This window comes from Euleptes europaea, chromosome 16 (genome assembly GCF_029931775.1).
Source record: "Euleptes europaea isolate rEulEur1 chromosome 16, rEulEur1.hap1, whole genome shotgun sequence".
Classification (NCBI taxonomy): Eukaryota; Metazoa; Chordata; class Lepidosauria; order Squamata; family Sphaerodactylidae; genus Euleptes; species Euleptes europaea.
In genome coordinates this window covers 550703-569290 of record NC_079327.1, presented here as the reverse complement: position 1 = coordinate 569290, position 18588 = coordinate 550703, and positions in this window count along the sequence as shown.

Below are 18588 nucleotides of genomic sequence, written 5' to 3'. Positions count from 1 at the left end.
CTGAAACACCTGGTGCTTAATTTCCGTTTAGATCACGTTACGTATTTCTTCTTTCCTGACTAAGGCATAAAGGTGCGTATGTAAAATATTTATGGTCTACCACTAGGTGGCAAAATTATAGTATAAATCCACTCTACTGATGTAGAGTTCTGGCTGCATTTGTTTCAGATATCTCTGCTCTCCTTCCAAGCCTAAAGTGGCTCATAAAAACTCAGTTAACACATATCAATAACAGAAGTAAAAGCGTGGCATAAACTATAATCAAGAATGTGCACAACACAGGTAATAAAAGCACAGTATTCTCTGTAACATAAAAACAAAGAAGGGGAAACTAAATATATATCCAACTTGTGTGTGTAGGTAGGTGGATATAAATGTTATATATCTATATATCAGTAGAAACAATCTGGGTCCAGAGAAAGGGAGAAAAATGGTAGGGAAAGCATCCGTTTTTACAACAAAGATTTTGATGACTCCAGCTCTGCACCAGAGGAGTGCTGATCTACATCATCAGTTAATTATGCTAATAATAATACCCTCAGTTAGAGGGTAGGCTGTGCTAGGCAGCCTATCCATGGTTGCCTTTTTCTGGCAAATCCACCCTAGCTCCAAACGTAGCCAGCAGCTACTGGCATCCTCCTTTATCCTTGCCTGCGTGTAAAATGCTGATAGATGCCGAGCCCCTGCCCTGATGTGCCATAAAGCCGCTACCAGGTTTGGAGAGATGTTGCTTAGCACTAAAGGCGCTCCTTCACAAGCCCCATCCCGCCATAAAGCCAGTGATTATCTGATCAGGAGGCTCAGGGTGCTCTCTGCTTATCCCTACTTAACCTGAGCGACCTGCCCTTAGCCTGTCAAACAAGGGGGTTAACCTTGCTCCACATCCCTGGCCCCACCTGCTGACTATAATGGTGCGCAGGTCTTGACTTAGATCAGCTAGATACGCATCACATCCTTCTGTGGAGAGATGGACACCTTCACCCCTGTACAGGTGAGACTTATCATACCCTGTAAGGTGAGAGCCAGCGTGGTATAGTGGTTAAGAACAGTGGTTTGGAGTTGTGGAGTCTGATCTGGTGAACCGGGTTTGATTCCCCGCTCCCACACACGAAGCCAGCTGGGAGACCTTGGGCTAGTCAAAGCTCTCTTTGAGCTCTCTCAGCCCCACCTACCTCACAGGGTGTCTGTTGTGGGCAGGGGAAGGGAAGGCGATTGTAAGCCGGTTTGATTCTGCCTTAAATGGTAGAGAAAGTCGGTATATAAAAACCAAAACTACTACTTTCTCATACCTGATTGATAGGTGAGGTATATATGCCCCCCACACGCCAATATTTCTTTGCACACAAGCCTATTAATCTTGCTGTATCAATTTTTGCTGTCTTAATTGCTCCTGTGCAGACCCGCCTCTGGAAAAGCGCAGTCTCCAAACCACTAATCCTCCTATGCCTTAGCGCAACCCCCTGGGTCTGTACGAGGTTGTTCTCACCCAGGTGCAGCCCCATGTCCTCAGGACAGCTGCCCTCGCTCAGGACGTGAGGGACAGAAGGCAGGCGTTGGCTCCACAAGGTCCCTCTCCTGCCGCGCCACTCCTCCCCCACTGCTCTCGGCACACCATCAAACCTTCAGATGGCCCCACTGACACCACGAACAAGGGTTCACGCCCAGAGACGGGATCGGCCGTGCTGGCCCTCGCGGCTGCAGGACGCTCCTCTGCCTCTCTTGGCAGCAGGCAGCAGAAATCTGCTGCATAAGGGTGAGGAGCAATCCACCGCCACTCCCTGCTGCTCTCCCTGTTGGATGGCTGCTTTTTTCCCTGGCTAGCTGGGCCTTGAGTTTATTTGACGCTGGGCTGGGGCAAATCAATCCACGGCTCCAGGGCCACGGATGCCGCTCGTCTGATTCATTCATAAGGGGGAGGCTGCGAGAGCAGGGCCTTCCTAGGAGATCCCAGCAAATGTCTGGGGAGTTGGCGATCCCTTGAAACCTTTAGCAGCTTTACAGCACTGCATATTGAGCCTGGAAACAAATTACAGTAATCTAGGAATTATGCATAATTACAAGGTAACACAATCTGTGATTAAAACCACTGATTAGTCATCAGCAAGTCACACATTAGGATGCTGAGACATTGCTCAGGATAGCTCAGTGTTTCCCCCCTCCCCCGCAAGGCTTCCCCAGGCAAGGCAGCAGAGTAATATATGCAAAATCATATGGGTTGTTAGCTTTTGTTAGATGTCATGCTATTTGTCCCAGAGGTGATTTCAACCCCTTACTTTACACTAAAATGTCAGCACAGAAGGCGTTTACAAAGAGCCCGCGTGGTGCAGTGGTAGCATTGGACTAGCACTGGGGAGACCTGGATTCGAATCCCAGCTTGCCCTGAACCTTACTAAGGTATTGGTTCTCCCCAATCATCAGTGAGAAGCAAATTGCATGGGAACCCATTGGGGGGAGCTTAGTCAGCCTCCCTTTCTTCTGCTCATCTTTCTTAGGAGGCATCCGGTATATATACCTTCCATGGCAAACCCCAACCTCCATGGAGGAGGGAGAATAAAGTGACAATTTTTTATCAGAGTACCCTAATCTGTTTACTTGTAGCTTCCTCCATGCAGGAAAACAATAACACACACACATCAACAGTAATTGTTTGGCAAAACATTAAGAAGAGCTTTCTGACAGCGGTTCCTCAGTGGAACAGGGGCTTCCTTGAGAGGTGGTGGGCTCTCCTTCTTTGGAGGCTTTTAAGCAGAAGCTAGATGGCCATCTGTCAGCAGTGCTGATTCTGTGAACTCAGGCAGGTCATGAGAGGGAGGGCAGGAAGGGTTGCGTCAGTGCTTGGCTCTCGTGGCCCTTTCTTACCTGCCGAGGGCAATGCAGATTGATCACAACTTTGGGGTCAGGAAGGAATTTTCCTCCAGGCCAGTTTGGCCTAGGGATCCTGGAGTTTTTTTGCCTTCCTCTGGCCATAGAGCTGGGGTCACTGGGGATGGGGAGGTAGCTGTGAATTTCCTGCATTGTACAGGAAGTTTGACTAGATGACCCTTGGGGTCCTTCTCAGTTCTGCGTTTCTATGAGTCCCATAGTCCAACATTGTTAATTAAAACAAATGGGGAAATTGAGGGAGGGAGGGAGGATGTTTGTGATACAATCAATATCTCTTTTATCAGCTTTCCACCATGTGGGTTGAAAGAGGGGAACCCCTTGTCCAACACACACAAGGCCGCTGGGCCTGCATTGAAGGCCCAAATCCACCCCTCAGCTGCCCCCTTCCCACATGACACCAACCCCGGTGGTGGGCCAAAGGTACCAAAGCCAAGTTCACCAATCTCCTGGCTTGCCTCATCTCATCTGCAGCTATAAGAACATCAGAACGGCCCTGCTGCATCAGACCCAGGAGGCCCATCAAGTCCAGCAGTCTGTTCACACAGCGGCCAACCAGGTGCCTCCAGGAAGCCCACAAGCAAGACTTTGACTGCAGCAGCAGTACCATCCTGCCTACGTTCCACGGCACCTCACATAATAGGCCTGCTCCTCTGATCCTGGAAAGAATAGGGATGTATCAAGACTAGAATCCATTTTGACTAGTAGCCATGAATAGCCCTCTCCTCCATGAACATGTCCACTCCCTTCTTAATGCCTTCCAAGTTGGCAGCCATCACTACATCCTGGGGCAGGGAGTTCCACAATTTAACTATGCGTTGTGTGAAGAAATTCTTCCTTTTATCTGTTTTGAATTATCTCTCACTCTTCACCTTCAGCAAATGACCCCACATTTTGGTATTATGAGGGAGGAAAGCTTCTCCCTGTCCACTCTCTCCATACCATGCGTAATTTTATAGACCTCTATCATGTCTCAACCTAGGGTTGCCAGGTCCCTCTTCACCACCGGTGGGAGATTTTTGGGTGGGAGCCTGAGGAGGGCAGGGTTTGGGGAAGGGAGGGACTTCAATGCCATAGAGTTCAATTGCCAAAGGGACCATTTTTCTCCAGGTGATCTGATCTCTGTCGGCTGGAGATCAGTTGAATTAGCAGGAGATCTCTGCTACTACCTGGCAATTGGCAACCCTATCTTAACCTCTATGAACCTCCCAGTCATTTCACACAGCACAGTAGACCCAACACACAGGCGTAAGTTGCCCTGAGGCCCCTACAGCCACGGTCATCCTCCAAGCTAATGCTGCACTGCTACCCGCACTGCGGTGACGGAAATACCCCTGGGGTGCCACCACCAGCCCCAGACCTTCCGCTTCTGCTCCTTCTTCCTTGCACAACTCCAAACGGCGAGAGCCCCCCCTCAATAGGTCCCCCAGAGCCCCCTCTCACTGGCTGGGACGCCCGGCAGCCTGGCCCGTGCTTCCACTACAAGCTCCACAATTGGCAACCAGGGCGCCCGCACCATTGGTCATATCAGAAAGGATGGAACCGACGGAGAGCAGGGCTAGTTATTCCAAACCTTTTACAAACGCAATTCGAGGAAAAGATGCCATAGGACTCCGATCAAGGACAGGCCAACTGGCACTCGTCTCTGGACTCCATTTCCAGAAGAAGATTCATCTTACAATTATTCTTTCGTCAGGGCTGATTGCTCCAGAGGCCCCCGGAGTCTGATCTCCAGATGCAAACGACATCGAGAGCATGCCTGAGGAGGTTTCACCTCTAAGTGCACTTTTCATGCCGTGAAAAATATCGAGGGAAGCCAAGGCGGATATTTTTCAAAAGATTTGACATAAGAAAATGGCCCCATTCCAAGGAAAAAGAAACCCCCTGAAATAGTTTCCAAGTCAAAGCAAACAGCAGCTAAATCTAAATAAACAGCAATGCAACCAGAAAGATACACTTTTTGCACAGGGAATGAAATACAATAGAGATATCAGCTCATTTTATTCAAAAGTACCCGGTGACTGTGGAGCTAAATGATCCAGAGGACTTTGTAGTCGATCTCTTATGCAATTAAACTCCAGCACGGGAGGGAAAACCCTCAGAACTGACAGGCTGATTCGAAAAGCCAGGGTGAGATCCTTCTTCTGAATTTCACAGCACATTTCTATTCATAAAATATATTTATTGCCAAACACTTTAGGTGATTTACAGTGAGTTATGACATGAAAGCATTCTGAAGTGCAAAACAAATTTAAAGACAAATCTCCATCTCCATTCTCTCTCTCTCTCTCTCTCTCTCTCTCTCTCTCACACACACACACACACACACACACACACACACACACGCACAATCCATAGGAGGGCATTTATTTATTCTTCAGGGAACTTGCCTGAGGTGGGTGAGAAAATGCAAGATAATAAAAACATAAAATTTCATAAGTTATTAATTAATACCCAGCATTAAAAATCCAGCCACAGCACAAAAATATAACACCAAACAGTTTAAAATGAGCCTTACACAGTTCTCAGGCTATGAAAAAGATGTTAAAAGATCTGCCCTGAAGTAGGGTTGCCAACCTCCAGGTGGTGGCTGGAGATCTCCCGCTATTGCAACTGATCTCCAGGCGACAGAGAAACCAATTTGTTCTTGAGGATGTCCGTTGATGCTATGTCCAGGGTATCCCTTCCTACCCTCTGTTCCATTTTTGTCAGGATCTCAGCTAGGGTTGCCAACCTGGAGATCTCCTAGTATGACAACTGATCTCCAGGCAACAGAGATCAGTTCTCCTGGAGAAAATGGCTGCTTTGGAAGGTAGACTGTATGACATTATACCCCACTGAAGTCCCCCCTTCCCCAAACCCCGTTCTCCTCAGGCTCCACCCCCAAAATCTCCAGGTATTTCTCAATCCAGAGCTGGCAACCCTAACCCTGCATTAAAGGCCTGGGTAAAAAGGAGCGCTTTGGGCTGGCGCCTGAAGGAGGGAAACTCAGGTGTCAGACAAGCCTCATGGGAAAGGGCATTCCAGAGAGGGTGGCACTTCTGAAAAAGTCCTGTCTCCGACTGCTGCCATCTTCCCCTCTGGCTCTGAAGGCGGGCCCACAGAGAGGAGGGGCTTGCAAGGAAGGTCTTAGCTGGCATGCTGGACACTATAAAAGGAGGCAGTCCTACAGATTCTCTGGACCCAAGCCATTTCTGGCCTTAGGCATAAGAACCAGTACTTGGAACGGTGCTCAGAGACAGATGGTCAGATTGTCTAGGTCTTTCAGCGTAGGGGGTGATACGATCCCTTGATTCTGTCCCCCGCCCTGACCACAGCCGGGGCAGCAGCCACACTTTGGGCCAGCTAATTTCTGGACCGTTTTCAGAGTCTGCTCCACACATGCCAGTAATCACACCATGGGTCACACTGGACTTTGAGGAAGTCATTTAAATATGAAATTGTTCTTCAGTATAAAACATGCTCAAATAGCAGCTTACAATGTTACAAAAATATTATTCATATGAATAAGAACAGCTCACTAATCTGACTACTTGACGTCATGCAATTCATCTCAATAGCAGCTTCCACTATTATCTAACTTGTGTTACATTTTGAGCCTTTTGCAAAGCGCTAAGAAGTACAATTCTCTAACCTCCTCCAACCATTTGCTTTCTTTGTTAGGGCTACAGTGTTGATGAAGATGCGTGGGAATATTTGTTTACTACAGGACGTACGGTGAGGTTATGATTGAAAAAGAATGCTGGGCACAAATCATCCATAACTTTGGGGTTGGATGTCATCAATATGCAGGTGATACCCAGCTCTATCCAGATCTCCTAAGGGCTTTACATAGAGATTGAGAAAGATGGGGGATAGAGCAGTTCTCACTGTTCTTCTTTCCTCTAGTTAACGTTCAAACTTTAGTCTGGGAAAGCAGCCCTTTGTGCCTTCTGAAGCTCCCTCCTTGCTTGAAGTTTTCTGGAAGCTCCAGCGATATCCTTTGGTGCTTTTTAATTTGCAGCAAAGGCATTTATTTGAAGCGATGGAGCTGTTGAAAACGAGAGGAATGGAGCCAAGGGGTCTATCTTCCCTGAACTTGGTGGCCTCATCTTACTCTTTATTAAGATGACCTGCATTGAACTTCCCTGCCTCCCTGCTGGGGCTCATTTGAAAACTTTCCCTAAAAAGGTTCTGATACAGAAGACAGATTGACTGCCTGAGTCAGAACACCGTCTGCTTAAGGCACAGTTGTCTGTGCCTCTTCCTCTCACAAATCATAGAATCATAGAGTTGGAAGGGACCACCAGGGTCATCTAATCCAACCTCCTACACAATGCAGGAATTTTACACCTGCCTCCCCCCCCACACACCCCCAGTGACCCCTACTCCATGCCCAGAAGATGGCCAAGATGCCCTCCCTCTCATCATCTGCCTAAGGTCATAGAATCAGCATTGCTGACAGATGGCCATCTAGCCTCTTCTTAAAACCCTCCAGGGAAGGAGAGCTCACCACCTCCCGAGGAAGCCTGTTCCACTGAAGAACTTCTCTGTTAGAAAATTCTTCCTAATGTTTAGCTGGAAACTCTTTTGATTTAATTTCAACCCACTGGTTCTGGTCCAACCTTCTGGGGCAACAAAAAACAACTCGGCACCATCCTCTATAAGACAGCCCTTCAAGTACTTGAAGATGGTTGTCATATCACCTCTCAGTCTTCTCCTATCCAGGCATAACATACCCAGCTCCTTCAACCTTTCCTCATAGAACTTGGTCTCCAGACCCCTCACCATCTTTGTTGCCCTCCTCTGGATACATGTTCCAGCTTGTCTACATCCTTCTTAAATTGTGGTGCCCAAAACTGAACACAGTACTCTAGGTGTGGGAGATGAATTAAGATGGTCCACCCTGAGATGCAAAGACCCCATGGGTTTCTAGAATTCTTGTGGGAACATTGAGAACCTCAGTAGCTCATTGCTCAGTCAGCTTTGGAGGACAGGATGAAACTCTACATTATGCTTGTGGCCATGAGATGGGTTGAGATTCCCTGATTGCAGGGAACTTACCCAAGGACCACGGGGCTGATTCAGATTGGGACCATGGTTCTGAGGCAGGAGAGGCATCAGCCTGTCTCCCACGCTGTTTTCCCAAGCTAAAATGGCCCTGGAGGAGGGTGTGTTTGCCCCCATTGAAGGGCTTAATGTGCAGGATTCAGACCAAAGTGCAGCCCCTTCAATGGGGCAAAAAGTGCCCCCCACAGAGCCCGTTTCAGTTTGGGAAAATGGTGCAGGGGAATGGCTGGAGCCTAGGGTTGCCAACTGCCAGGCAGTAGCAGGAGATCTCCTGCTAATTCAACTGATCTCCAGCCAATAGAGATCAGATCACCTGGAGAAAAATGGCCGCTTTGGCAATTGAACTCTATGGCTTTGAAGTCCCTCCCCTCCCCAAACCCTGCCCTCCTCAGGCTCCGCCCCCAAAATATCCCGCTGGTGGCAAAGAGGACCCTGGCAACCCTACTGGAGCCCCTCCCGCCCAGCACAATCCATGGTCTGATTCAAATGGGGCCTTGCAGCACTTGGGTAAGTACGTTCCCAGCAACCATCCACCCAACTCACGGCCAAGCATATTGTGTGGTTTGGCTCTATGCCTAGTGGGGTTCTGGATTTTGACTCATGGCCTAGTGGGATTCTGGAGGGAGAAACTGCACAAAACAGCCTACCAGGAATTTGAGCCGAGCCATTAGCGGGGGTGACAGCTGCACTCTCCACTTTCTCAGACCAGGCCGTCAGCCAAACTATTGATCTTCTCGGGTTGTGGAGGAGGAGAGGTGGGAAGTTGATATGCTGGCAATGGCCGAAGGATGGTATCAGAAGTCCACGTCCCTCCACTAAAATCAGCTTCCTTGAAAATGGTGCGCTGAGAGCTCCTATTGCTCCTGGTCCAAGGACTACATTTTTAAGAACCATTGTTACTGACCGTTTTAAATATAAAAACATGGCACTGTTTGTCAATGCTGATGTGGTCTCTGTTGCCTTATCTTAAAAAGGGGCCTGATCCCCAGGTATTTTGCTGTTTCAAAGGCCACCTGGATTCAACCTGCAAACACATATCCTGTCCCACTGGTAATACTGTAGCCTTTTCCCAGTAAGCTTTGTAAGCAAATACATTTTCTGTGACTTCAAACTCTTTGGAACAGTAACCTGCTCTGACACACAGTCTCTGAGAAAACCCCTGGCCACTAATATTTATGCCAGGTTACAGGCCGGGTGTGCCGGAGCCAAATCAAACAGTGATGGAGACCGACAATGGGCACCCCCTCCCCCCTTCTTACAAGCCTCTCTACTTTTAAACAGAAGCTGAGATGATGTCACTGTCTGCCTGGAAACGACTGGGAAGTTCCTTCCACTCATAAAAAGCTCGCTCTGCAGCCCGTGCTTATGTGGCACCAGCAGTATGTAACTTATTTCGAACATCAGCCTTTATGGAAGAAAGACTAAAAGGAAGCTAAAGTTATGCTGGCATTTAAAAATGGTCTTTCAAGCAGCTCCAGCAGTATCCTTGTAAAGTCTGCTGGGCAAAGAACTGACATTTGGGTCGGGCAAATTGGGAGGACCTCCAGTCAAAAACAGATGGCCAGCTGGAGTGTTGGGTTACTTTGGGCAATAACAATTAACCTCCTTGCCCCTCTGAACTGGAACGCCGCCATGCTTTGGTCCCTGTACTTTCTAAGGGCTCAAAGAGAAAGATAGGTAGAAAGACCCCCAAACCCAGATAGGTTGGGACAATTTTCCAGAAATCCATTGGAAGTAGGAGGATTTTCCAAGCAGGTTCTCTTGAGGGACCTTCCCCGTTAGCTTGGCAACGAGAGAAAACATGATCCAGATGGGTTACCCACAGCACCACCGGCCAAACAGTCTCTCCAAAATGTATAATATTGAGGCTGACGGCTGGTCTGTGCTACCTTTTTCCCTATGTGGTGGAAATGCATTTGGGCCAGTAATGAGTGGGGAAAGCCAATCGACATACTTTCATATGGAGTCGAAATTATAATTCCTTGCAACCCAGAACTGGCATTGAATTGTACCAAAAAGACGGCATGAATTTGGTTGACCACCATTACAGCAGCATGTCTGGTTTTTGCAAGATATTGGGAACAAAACTTCAGTTCCCCATTTGAAAGAATGGAAGGCAAGACGGCAAGGTTTGGTCAGCATGATAAAGTCTACATATTTAGTTCAATCAACACATTTACAGACCCTAAATAAATTGGAAATTGCCTTCCATTGTATAGAACAGTATTTAAATGTAAATTGTATAAATGTAAAGATATAATTTTAGTCCATATTTACTTTCTTTGTTTCAGCGGTTTGGTAAATATGTTTATTATTGCAAATTGTAAACAATTTGTAAAATAAAATTTAACTTTACAAAAGGGAAAGTTGCTAAATGAGTGGGAGGGAGAGGAGAGTCTGCTCTTAGAATGGTGCCTCTTCTTCCTAATCTGGTTCCTGTCTCTGGCCCGGCCCTCCCAGAGAGAAGAACCCAGCCCCTTGGAAGGAAGCGCTGTCCCAGAGGTCTCAGAGGGGCCTGCTTTCCCCTAGGCTCACTGGATTTATGTGACTGGCTAAAAATTGCCTCATAACTTCTGGCAACCTCAGCAGCCATGGGCCAGAAGCTGGGATGATTCCCTGAGCAAAAGCAGTGATTTGGAACGGTGGACTCTGATCTGGAGAACCAGGTTTGGTTCCCCTCTCCTACACGTGAAGCCAGCAGGGTGACCTTGGGCTATTCACAGCTCTCTTAGAGCTCTCTCAGCCCCACCTACCTCAGTTCTGTGCGCTGCTGCGTGCTGGATCTCCTCCCCCCATTCTCCCCTCTCTCTTGGATGTGCAGACCCCGGGCCGAAATAATATTTCACGCAGAAGCCAGTTATCTGGCTTGGTTCAAGCCGTGATTGCTGAACATCATGTTACAAGAACAGGCTTCCTCGGGAGGTGGTAAGCACTCCTTCCCAGGAGGTTTTTAAGAAGAGGTTAGATGGCCATCTGTCAGCAAGCCTGATTCTATGACCTTAGGCAGATGATGAGAGGGAGGGCATCTTGGCCATCTTCTGGTCACTAGGTGTGGGGGTAGAGGCAGTTGTAAATTTCCTGCATTGTGCAGGGGGTTGGACTTGATGGCCCTGGTGGTCCCTTCCAACTTTATGATTCTATGATTCTAAGTATAAATAGTATCCTGTTGTATTATGGTTATATAAATTGTATCCTGTAGTACTTTGGAGAGCCAGCGTGGTGTAGTGGTTAAGAGCGGTGGTTTGGAGCAGTGGACTCTAATCTGGAGAACCGGGTTTGATTCCCCACTCCTCCGCATGAGCAGTGGATGCTAATCTGGTGAACCGAGTTGGTTTTCCCACTCCTACACATGAAGCCAGCTGGGTGACCTTGGGCAAGTTACAGTTCTATTAAGAGCTCTCTCAGCCCCACCTACCTCACAGGGTGTGTGTTGTGGGGAGGGGAAGGGAAGGTGATTCGAAGCCGGTTTGAGTCTTCCTTTAGTGGTAGAGAAAGTCAGCAAATAAAAACCAACTCTTCTTCTGGTTCTGGATTGATACTGTTGTGTTGACAATACTCAAGTGCATTTTTTGTGTTAAATACACATGTGATGTTTAGGGTTGCCAACCTCCAGGTAGTAGCTGGAGATCTCCTGCTGTTACAACTGATCTCCAGCCGACAGAGATCAGTTCACCTGGAGAAAATGGCCGCTTTGGCCATTGGACTCTATGGCATTGACGCCCCTCCCCAAACCCCGCCCTCCTCGGGCTCTGCCCCCAAAACCTCCTGCTGGTGGCAAAGAGGAATGTGGCAACCCTAGTGATACTTACAACCCTGCAGCTCATTTCAGCCCCATACAGTACAGAAGGATTTTAAAAAATGTGGTTGTGTATGTGTTTCTTTCCCCCATTTAATTAATTCAACACATGTGGACATCAGTCTTCATGGCTCTTGGTGTGTGTTTTGTTGACCTCTGTGAGTGAATGAGTGGCAACTCATAAAACCATTTGTTGACCACCTTGATGGCTGTCCATCTGTCGTCACTTTTAGACTGAACCGCACAATGAAAACAGAGTAGTTTTCCCGAGCTGGACATCATTATAATCCCTCTTTCCAGCTGGACAAAACGATCAGGTTGTCTTATACGAGACAGATGAGGATTTAATCCTCGATTCCTCTAACTTCCATAAATCTGTCTGCATTGCGCCACAGCTAAAATGCTTTGTAGTTTGTGTCATAGCTCATAAAATCTATTGAGACTTCTTATCCAACTTTCTCAGAAGAACAAAGCCTCCCTATAGAAATCCTTAGCAAGCTACAAAAGATTTGTCTTTCTAGAAGTATGTTGCCAGTTGAGAGTAGACGGGGTGGAGAACGTCAGGCCCAGGGGCCGTTTAAGGCCCACGGAATCATTTGGTCTGGCCCTTCGTGGGTCCTGGCAGATCTCTAGCTCAGAAGGATCTAAGACTGGCGATCCACCCCCTCCCGCAGACAGGAATAGCCTCTATTCAAGGCGGATGTGAGTTTGTTTTGGTGAGAAAAGGAACCTTCTTTCCCCCTTGCAGAAGAGTCTTTAGCTATGGAGCTGCTAGAACCGCCCAAGAAACTATGTTAACCCTTTCCCACCGGAGTCGTGGAGAAACATATTCCCTCTGTACTACAAGAGGGCTGGGGGCTGAAGTGGCGAAAATGCAGGGGTTAAAGGGGGTAGAGCCAAAATGTGTGTGTGGAGGGGGGGAGTTCTTAGCCAGTGTGTCCTCATTTCACCCCTGCAGGCGGAGGTAGCAGGAGCCGGCTGTAGAATCCGGCCCCGACCGTGTGAAGCAGGAGCAACTCCAGCATGTGGCTGGACAGCTATGCCCAGCTGGTGCAAGAGACCATCCTGTGCCACCTGCTTGCCCACGCCGGGGGGGGGATCATCTGGGGCAGCTGCCTGTTTGGGGCTTGGTTGGCTAATTTTTAAGTTGATAATTTTGTATGGCCCGCTAATGATGTTATAAATATCCAAATGGCCCTTGGTGGAAAAAAGGTTCCCCACCCCTGGACTAGACAGTCACTGAAAAAACTGACAGGAGGACTAATTTGGCTGGTAGAAAGAGGCAGGCTCATCTCTGGCTATTTGTCCTCTCTGAATGTATGGAAGTGGCTACTTGCCAAGCAACATGGGCAGGATGACACAGTGCCGCCAATGAATCCTCGAGGAGGGGGAAGGGGCCCTGCTGATCTTTTGCCTTTCTTCTTTGAAACAGCTCCAGGCATCACAGATGTGGCAAACACCGAAGAACACACCTGGGCAACACAGAGGCTCGATCGCACTGCCTTATCCAAACTGGTAACATTTCTGTTGGATTGTGAGGGCTTTGTTATGCCCAAATCCCTGTTAAATTAGCAGAGTGCACAAAGACTGTTGTGCGCAGAGAAGCCCATCCAAACCTCTGTGTGTGCCAGGAACAAAATTGCTAGGAGCCTTTTGTCTATTTAACTAATATACTTCATTTATTGTAGGAAATCCATTTCTGGATAGGATAATGTAAAGTATAGTTGCCTATCTAGTCTAACTAACTAGGATGGAGGGAGATCCAGGACATGCATCCTTCCCTCATAATGGCAAGATGGAGAAGAGTGTCGTTGTGTGTGAGGAGGTGGGAAAAGAAACAGGAAGGAAGGAAGTTTCCCTAAGAGTAGCAATCTACATATCAAAGGGATAGGTCAGAGCAGTAGAAAAAGGATGCCCCAGTGTCTTGTCCCCTCTGTCTCTCTGACTCACTAGTCTTGCCCCCCTCTGGAGTCTGAGGTTAAGAGACAGCGCAAAGTCCTTCCCTTCCAACAATTTCGACTGACAATTTCCCTCTGATTCGATCAACAGGTGCGCGTGGGATTTCCTTGTCCCCTCCCCCCTCCTTACGCCAGTAGATCTCGCTCTCGCTACATGCAGCTGCTCTTCTGAACCATTCAGAAGCGGGGATTAGGGTGACTCCCTTAGTCCCGTCATCCAGCATAAAATGGGAGGTCGTCTCTACTTAAGGACATGATCTGGACCCCAAGCAAAAGCAGCGGTTAATTAAGCGGTACAATCAGAAGCGAATGGGTTGATAAGGCGTTTCCTGTTATTTGCTCAGTGTACCCGAAGTGGCTATAGATGAAGTATCTTGGAAAAACCGCAATTGCTGTGCGATTCAAGTAGGATCTGTTGTGACTTTAATTCTTACACATTAGGAGCAACTGGCCACTGTGACCGGGGACAGATTCAAATTGCTTACTGGGCCAAATGGATACAAGAACATCTTAAATCTAGACTTTCTGAAAGGGAAAGAAAATCATAGGCTAAATGAGCCGGGGGGGTGGGGGGCAAGTCGTGAGGCTGAAGCCAGCCATCTTTTAACGAATTTAGTACAAGAATAAAAACAGTTTGTATTGGAAAACCAAACAAACAATAACAGCAAGGTGCTATATACAGAAGTGACAAATCACATCAGTGAAGTGCTATGTACATAAATTGCTACACTTTGTATCCCTTGAGGAACCTGTTACAGTCTTTGTAAGAAGCTGTGCACCTGGTCTGCTTTAAAATTCTTAAGACTACTGTACTACAGATCTTTATGAAAATTGAATATAGCAAGGCCATGTATCCATATGAGGAACTTCTTAATCTTCATTGAAGTGAACACATACACTTATGGTGAAATATGTGGGACTGAAGAAGACTCCGAAACGATCGTATCCCAGCATTCCATCTTGTTCTTCAGTAATATGAACATCCGTTGAACATCTACCTGCATTTAGGATACGAAAAATATATGCCTAGATTGCTGTATATGCTTATGGCAATTTATGTACATAGCACTTCACTGATGTGATTTGTCACTTCTGTATATAGCACCTTGCTGTTATTATTTGTTTGGTTTTCCAATACAAACTGTTTTTGCAGATATCTCAGCATATTCTTGTACTAATTTCCTAACCTATCGTTAGTACAGAGATGTTTGTTTTTGTAGGTTACTAATCTTTTAACGAATCTTATTAATCAGACAGGCTTTCATTGAAGTCTCCCCCTCGTCACATTTGTCCTCTTGATGGCAAATTCATGCATGCAGGACAGTTCATAGACGTGGTACCTTCTGCTGCCGAGATGTAGCAAGCAGGAGAGGTTGCATTTTGCTCTGGCATGTTTATTCCTATGAGACCACAGCCAAGGTCTGTGTTTTCTGGATATTGTGGTCTCAACTCGGAACGGTACACATGTGTTCACAAACGCTGCTGCTTGTCAGACCCGTTCCCTGCTGAGAGCCTGGTCTTGAAGGACATGGGCAATCCCATCCAGTGAAGAAGAAGAAGAAGAAGAGTTTTTTATACTCCGATTCTCTCTACCTTTAAGGAGTCTCAAACCGAATTACAATTGCCTTCCCTTTCTCTCCCTACAACAGACACCTTGTGAAGTAAGTGGGGCTGAGAGAGTTCGGAGAGAACTGTGACTGGCCCAAGGTCACCCAGCAGGCTAAATGTGGAGGAGTGGGGGAAACGAATCCGGTTCTCCAGATTAGAGTCTGCTGCTCATGTGGAGGAGTGGGGAATCAAACCCGGTTAGGGTCCGCCGCTCCTAACCATGACACCACACTGCCACCTCTTCGGTCAGTTAAACTGCCCAATGACAGGACTTCTGCCATGTCTAGATTCTGCTGCAGCCTATTTGCCTCCCGCCCACCATACTGCCAACTCTAGAACTTGTTCAGAACATCGAAACCGTCACCTCGATTAGATTGTCAAGGAGAAGTTGTGCTGGGTTTGCTCTGCAGCGTCAGGTTTGGACAGCCGGGCTTATAAAATACTTGAAATAAAACACTTTGAAAGGTCGACTCTCCTGTTCAGTTGGTGCAGAAACAGCAAAAAGCCTCCGGAGCTGGCGGGAGCCCACCCCCCTTGCCATGGCACAGAAGAGGGAGGCGTCCCCCTCCCCCAGACGGCTATTGCCCATAATCCACACAGAGGACAGAGAGTAACACTGATGAGCCTTTCCCATCTCAGTTATGAAATCGGCCTGATGCGTTGCACTGCCTTTAGGGACTGCGACAGCTAGTGAACTTATCTGAGAAACGGAGACCCTTTCAGCCCCATCCCAAACTCATAAAGCTGTTTTAATGACGCCGTTGTAATGAACTGGTGCCACGGCATATTTTATTCTTAACTGAAGAGTTAGTCTGAATATGGTTGTTGCCATCTGCTCTTCTGTCGTTCCGTGATTGCAAAATGAACATATTTTACAGCAACATCAGTCAAATGAAGCCTTAATGAGGAGCGAAACGGAACGCGGGCTCCGTGGGTGCACTCATAAAAAGTGTCACGCAGATGGTGACGGTGATGCTTACTCTCTCCTTCAGGCAGAAACGGTTCCTTTCTGACACTAAATATGTCATAACAGCTGTAAATTTATTATGTCAGAAAAGGTTATCCATTGGGGAATTTCCATTACGTGCATCTTTCTCTGTCACAGCATAATGGCGGGACTCCTAGACACGAACCTTTCATTTTAAATCATGAATCAGGACTAAAAACATTAGAGACTAAATAAAGAAAGCAAAACCCAAAATCAAACAAGCCCCATTTCAGTATTTTGGGGGACCGGAACGTTTCTGTTTATATAGTTCCCATCAACCAAAGGAGCGCCGGGGATTTCAGCAGGGTGCGAAGATGAAAAGAATGCACCGAGTGCCTTTCGAACAAAAACACTTTGGCAGTTTGGCCTTGGTTTTAAACATCTACTCTGTATGGTCAGTTTCTGTTTTATCTGTTTTATCTGGCATATTAGCCGCAACAAAAATGTATTTATTTATTTACACTTTGGCCGTTCTGTCTGCAGGAGAGAGTCTCAGTTCCAGACTGATGATGATTATGTTGTATCAAGCAACTGAGTACAATTTCAGTTCCAAATAAGGTTTATTGTAGACACAACAACTGCTGCATCCCTTGGTAAGGGCTCGAATACACACGATGTCTGACACATGTCAGGTCACAAGTGTGCGACTAGACTCGCAGTTAGGCGCACATTGAGAGAACTCATCTTGAACAGCACTCATGTGTTTGGTGCTGCAAAGGGGGAGAAGATGCCCAAGATGGCCTCCCCTCTCATGATCTGCCTAAGGTCATAGAATCAGCATTGCTGACAGATGGCCATCTAGCCTCTGCTTAAAAACCTCCAGGGAAGGCGAGCCCACCACCTCCCAAGCAACCGCTGTTCTGCTGTAGGCATTTGGCAGGCCTACGGGGTGCTGCAAAGTTCCGTCTTACCTCCCCTGGTACTGCACATCTTCATGAAACTGCTGGGAGAGGTCATCTAGAGCCTTGGAAGAGTGCAGTTAACATGCAAAAGACACACAACTCCCCCCCTCCTTTCATCTAATTACAGGGAAGCAAGGACGTTTGTGGGCAGTGAAACCAACAGAAATGTAACCCAGACAAGATGGAAATGCTGTTGGTTGGGGGTAAAGCTGATGTGGCATTAGGTCTACAGCCAGTTTCGGCTAGGATTGATTGCACTCCCGAAGGATCAAGTTTGCACCGTGGGAGCACTCCTGGAACTGTCGCTGTTGCTTTAGAGGCAGATGATGAGGGGTCCAGAAGTGTGTTTCACCAGCCCTGGCTGGTTTGCTAAGTGAGGATGTTCCCGGGGGGCGGGGGGAGGCTGACTTGGCCGCTGTCTTAGATGCCTTGGAAACATCAAGCGCATTAATAATGCATTCCGTGTAGTGCTGCTGGAAATGTCAACCAGAACAAGGCATGGCTGCGAGGAACTTGACAGAGGTCTGCTGAGGAGATCAGACAGTGATGACGCGTGCGCTGGCCCTGGCCCAAAAGACTGGGGCTGACCTTTACACCCCTATGTAGGGAAGGGCTCCACCCAGACGAGCTGCCCATGACCCAAGGTCCAAGAGTCTCTGGCGCTTTGCTCTGTGTTCCTGCATGAACAGAGGTGAGGTTGGTACAGGAAGGTTTTCTCCGCCGTGTCCTCCATACTTTGGAATTCTCTGCCCCAGGAGATGTCTATTCTCTTTCACTTCTGGCTTATAAAGAGCTACTGTTTTCCAGAGCATTTCCTTCGAGGATCCTGTTGGGATTTGTTGTCTTTAATCTGTACTGGATTACACTATTCATTGACTTCTTTTTGTTATCGGTTCATGAATATTTTGAGTGTTTACTGTGGTTGGTCATTGGTTGTAGCTTTAAAAGGTTTCGTATTATAATAGTTTGAAAATGTTTTTAATCCTAATTTTTATGTTGTAAACCATTTTGAGGGCTATTTTTAATAGAAATAAATAAATAGAATATTTTTGTGAGTTAAGTTACTTTTGTCCGTACAAAGTCCTGCCCGTAACAGCCTAGTTTTGTTAGTTCGTTCTCCAACAATCTGTTCATGGGAATTCTTAAGATGAGATGTCAACTGTTTCTTGAGATTATAAACATGCACAAATGGGTTTCCCAAAATTAGAGATGATTTTTTGGTATAAAGATAATTTAATATTTCATACAGAAGGTGTCATGTCAAAATGTCTATGCTTGTAGCAAATGAACAACCTTTGGAAGGAAGAGGGGTATTTATTGCAAGTGTGGAATCCTTCTGCTGCATTTTCAGGTGCCAAAAGCGTCTAGCTGTTCTGGCCTCCTGTATTCTCAGTTCCCAGTTCTCAA